Here is a 5431-nt window from a genome sequence, read left to right as displayed (position 1 = left end):
AATCTAATTGTCTCTAGAAGGTTCCTGATTGTTCTAGAACCTTCCCTGTTACCTTACCCAGGGAAAAGGGACCTACTTAGCCTGGGGCTAATATATCTGCCTTCTATTACTCTCCTATAGCCATCTGGCCCGACCCTGTCACAATACGGAAACTGAAATGAAGACTATTCCCTATGGACTTCTGTGAGGTTATTTTCATTGAATAAATAGACTTCTGAATACTGTTAATTTTGCATTGGAGTATTACTAAAAATATGTAACAGTAATATACAATGTAAGTTAAAATATCAGAAATAGACATGCAACGCATAGAAGTTAGAGAAAAAAGATTTATACGTTGTCTCCCTGTAATCTATCCTCCTGCCTATCTAGGCTTGTTCTCTGCAGTGTACTTCTAGGCACTGCCCACTTCAGGCACACAGGACTTGATCCAAAGCCCCTTTGCAGTCAATTGGATGACTCATTGACTTCAGTGATCTTTAGGTCTGGCCCTCAATATACAAGAAAGCAAATTAGAATGCCTATCATTCTCACAAGTGTCTTAATTCATCTTGACCCAACTCATTTTGATTTTTTTCTTTTAAATGTTTTCAGTCTCTTTTCTTATAAGAAACCAAACAAATTCTGGGTGCTGACATATAAAACAAGTACAAAAGTATTATACGTTCCCAGTGTAAAAAAATTTGACATTTTGCAAAAAATGATGTTCTATGTAGCCATTCCTTTTGGTATGGTGATAGCTTCCATTTGCAATATGTACGCATCTGCCTTAAGATCAAGTGGAATCCCCAGGATCATGTTAATTCCAGTTTTAGTACCATGCCAACGTTTGAAACAATAGGGAATGACTAAAACATACGCACAAGTGTGGCTTCTTTGCCCTCACACCTCTAACATCGATCATTGGGGTAGCTTTAATTTGGTAAAGTCTTTGGGGTGACCAGTGCATCCTAACAATTGGTTTTTTTTTTTATTGAATGAGATATAATTGGATGTCTGAGGTCACTTCCTTAATTTCTCATATTGCTCTGTTCCTCTGTGGGGATGAGAAATTTATTGCCAATCCATCGTTCCATGTTTACACATTATATCTGTATTGATTCTTTCCTGGGCCATCAGGCACTTATAAGGTGCAGCTTCGACTCTGAGAAAATATGTTCTCAATGTCCTTTGGATATGCATTCTTTAGCTAATATACAGACTGGAGAATTATTGTAGATTCATGAGTATTATTAGACAAAATTGAATTTATAAAGCAAATAAGAAATTACACAGAGCAAAATAAGGATGGTTAGATGATAGTGTTCACCAAATTAAAAAAACAACAGCATGGGATGTTAAAATTTATCAAGAAATAATAATTAAAATCAATTAACCCAAGATCTTACTACGTCTTATTGGAAAGACCAGCTTTATCTTACTTCTATAGTCATATGGTGGTGATTTTAGTGCCAACATGAAACTATAGATTCGTTAAATATAGGTTATTTATTTTGAATCAGGTTTATATGCCAATGGCAGTTAAACCAAACAATTCTAAAAGTTAGAACTTAGAAATTTAGATAAGTTACTTAATACCTAATAACATAATTTCAGCTCAAAATTGCCTTGACCAGGTCGTCTCTTCTCAACATCCAGCCAGAAAATGAGATATCTCCTTTATGAATTCTTGAAACTTTGTCCCTGGAATATGTGGATATCTTTTTGCAAAACATCTTGTGCCATATACAGCTGGTTGGAAATTTTCCATCAAATTTTTCCATCAGAAAATGTTAAGTTATCAAAATCTAAACCTTCCATGGTACATATCAATTATGATGAAATTTCAGCAGAAACCTGCCTGGTTTCCTGCCAGCTCACCTGCCTGTTTGGCACATCATCAGCCCATCCAGGGGGAATTTTGGGAGCTAGGGCTCCTCAGCTGCTTGGCACAGCCTGATAAATAGGGCACTTGCACCTCCTTGGCAGCCTGCCAGCTAAGGCTGGAGGAGGCTGGTGAGATTGGTGAGCTGCCAAGGAGCTGGGACTCTGAGGGCTCCTGACTCCCCACCAGTCCTGGGAACATTTGCTTCCAAGGCCCCGGGCTCCTCAAGTTAGTTGTTCATTATAGTGCAACATTAAGTAATTTGACTCATTTTGTTCAGTCCATCACCACTATCATGTAATAGATAATGAAATAATACAAAACAGCTGTAGACACCTCTGAACCAGTACTTGGTTCTCCCTTACACTTCAGATGTAGTTTAGCAGGATCACTTTGTAAGTTAAGTTGTCTCTGGTTAATTGTCAGCTTTTAAATTTAAATCAGCTTCTGTACATTTAAATCAGCTTCTGTACCAGATGACTGGAGGATAGCTAATGTGACACCAATTTTTAAAAAGGGCTCCAGAGGTGATCCCGGCAATTACAGGCCTGTAAGCCTGACTTCAGTGCTGGGCAAACTGGATGAAACTATAATAAAGAATGGCTATTATCTGGGATGGGCAGGGATGGTGCCCCTAGCCTTTGTTTGCCAGAAGCTGGGAATGAGCGACTGGGGAATGATCACTTGATGATTACCTGTTCTGTTCATTCCCTCTGGGGCACCTGGCACTGGCCACTGTCAGAAGACAGGATACTGGGCTAGATGGACCTTTGGTCTGACCCAGTAGGACTGTTCTTATGTTCTTATTGTCTGATTTGCAGTTGCATAGTAACATCTTAATTTATGAATTGATCCTACTAAAAAAAAATAAATAAAAAAAGGCAGTGGGAATATCTTGGTGTTTCTGAAATGAAATATGCTCCTTGACCTTCCAGGAAGCCTGGAAACCCTGAGAACTGCTTTATGTTGGCTTCTCAAAATAACTGAAGGTATCTTTTTCTTCAGTATAAAACAAATATCTTTTTGAATCCTTGTTAATGATTAGAGACATATTTCTTATTAATCACACTTCTTTTTAAAAAAGAGCATTGTTGGAACTCTTTTCAATACTCAGTGGTGAGTTTGACTTAGAAATGAATCTTCCTCAAGCTAAAGGGGTCTAATTACATAAGATATTTATTAATTATTTAGATACATTGATAATTAAAAGCTGTTTCTTAAATGTTAATTTACACCTTTATATCCTTTTGTTTATTCACTAATTCAATTATTACTTCTCAGTAAGATCTTGATCTACTGTATTTCCAATGTGAATTTATAGCCCAAAGGCATATAATGTAAACAAAAAAGATGAGAATTTCACATCTTAGCAAGTGACCCATCAATGTGGAGGCAGGAGCAAGATGCCTGGTGCCACGGTGAAAGACATTAACCAGCAGGAGTTCATCCAGTTCATTCCTCAGGAAGTCAAATAAACTGAAGGTATTCAAGTGGGTGGAGATGGTCAAACTAACCAAACACAAAGAGCTGGCCTCTTATGATGAGAACAGGTTCTATACCAGAGTGGCTTACACAGCCCGCCACCTGTACCTCTGTGGTGGTGCCAGCAGAGAGTCCATGACCAAGATCTACAGAGGCAATGGTGTGATGCCTAGCCACTTCAGCCGGGGCTCCGAGGGGCTCAAAATGGTGGAGGAGGATCAGGATGGCAGTCACACACTCTCCCCTCAGGGACAGAGAGATCTGGACAGAATTGCTTGCCAGTTGGCAGCTGCAAAGAAGAAACATTAAAATGAATGTCAGATAATAAAAAAAACCACTGATCCTTTTTTTAATGGTTAAGCGTATCTAGTAACATGTTCTAGTTACTCAACCTAGAGCTCCTTTAAGTGAAATACTGAAACAGCATCTACTGTTTTTCAATTTTGAAAGGCTTAGTCCTTAATTACGCTAAAGATTCTGGGCTATATGTGGCTGTATATAAAATTATTACTGTAATTTCCATGTCCTCTGTGTTGTGGACAGAATTGCCTTTAGCAGTATCACAGGGAATATTGTGAATGCTGCTTGCTTATTACTTGGCATGATGTTCCCCTGAGTTCAACATCGAGGCAGGGGAGGGCTCTATAATCTTCAGTGTACAAGATGAAAGTATACCAAGAGGTTAGGGGAGACCAGGCTGTGTGTGGGAAAGAGTAGCAGGCTAGAGATACAGTTACTGGAAGATTTGAACCCACCTGCCTTTTTAATTTAAAACCATTTATTTTCAATTTACGTGTTCCGGTATTAAAGGTTGTGGCCCACCCTATGGATTTTCCAGAAAAGGAAACCAAGGCCAGCTAACTTTCCCCCTGAAGGAAATTCTTCAAAAACAAACACAACATTTATTTAGACGTGAACGATTACAATAAAAGAGGAGAGATAGAGGTAAAAATAAAAATAATAAAATAAAACAGTAAAGGTTACAGATACAATGTAAAGGAAGCAGCAAGATAAATAAAAACACAGTACTATAATTACGATATAAGTAACTACCACATATAACAATATAAGTATTCACTTAACACTCTATGCTTTACAACAATGTATCAATTACATACATATAACAAAAAGTAAAGGAGGACGTGTGGCACCTTAGAGACTAACAAATTTATTTGAGCATAAGCTTTCGTGAGCTACAGCTCACTTCATCAGATGTGAACTGTAGCTCACGAAAGCTTATGCTCAAATAAATTGGTCAGTCTCTAAGGTGCCACAAGTACTCCTTTTCTTTTTGCGAATACAGACTAACACGGCTGCTACTCTGAAACCATACATATAACAGTATATTAATTAACATTCAATACTAAAGATGTAAAACTAAATACTTAAAACTAAGCATCTAACAAGAGCTGATCAGGCAATTCTCAGGTGGGTAGGGGAGGATTTCACACCGAACTCAGGCATCCAGCTTTATTTACACTTGAAACCCAAACACTCTCGGATGTTAAATAGAAAAAGATTTTGACTTACAGAGGCTTCTTAGTAATCCTTCTGAATCATCTAAACCGGTCCTTCTGGTCTGTCAGAAGCTCGGGTGTGGCACTTAGGGAGCATGGGTTTGAAACCGGTTGAATTGCTGGCTTCTGAGGTAAAAGCTGCTGAATGTTGCCCTCCTCAGGTAGCAGATACGGAAGCCCGCTGGTTGCTGCTACTGGGCTGCAGCATAGGCCTCCCACTGGCCTGCTGCCAGAAGCGGATGTTGCCAAGCCAACCCTGGGAGGGCTGCTGTGGTTATAACAGCTCTCTTCTGGGCAGCCTCTCATTTGCTGCGTTCCTTTTGATGATGATGCTGTTCCGCAGGTGCCGTCTTTCTTCCAGATGTCTTGCAGCGTTCTGTTTTCTTGCTGGTCCCTGTCCCCTACAAGGTTTTAGCCTGTCAGCTGCTGCCTTTATATACAATTCTGCAGCTCATTACATAATGTATTACCATAATTCAACCAATCAGCTTGTAGCTGAGCTCATTACATAATTTATGACAGCCAATCACCTTGCAGCTGAGCTATGACATCATCACCAGTCATGTGA

At 39.1% G+C, this 5431-nt stretch overlaps 1 pseudogene across 1 annotated transcript; it reads left to right on the top strand.

Annotated features, from left to right (window-relative positions):
- Nucleotides 1-3267: 3267 nt before the first annotated feature.
- On the top strand, nt 3268-3655 carry LOC311517329 (small ribosomal subunit protein eS19 pseudogene; annotated as a pseudogene). The gene has a single exon. The product of its transcript is annotated as a small ribosomal subunit protein eS19 pseudogene (transcript).
- Nucleotides 3656-5431: the final 1776 nt, after the last annotated feature.

The sequence above is a fragment of the Lepidochelys olivacea genome (assembly GCF_965140295.1).
Source record: "Lepidochelys olivacea isolate rLepOli2 genome assembly, chromosome: 3".
NCBI classification, from domain to species: Eukaryota; Metazoa; Chordata; order Testudines; family Cheloniidae; genus Lepidochelys; species Lepidochelys olivacea.
Note: the sequence above shows the minus strand (reverse complement) of the source record. Positions and strands in the feature narration are given on the sequence as shown.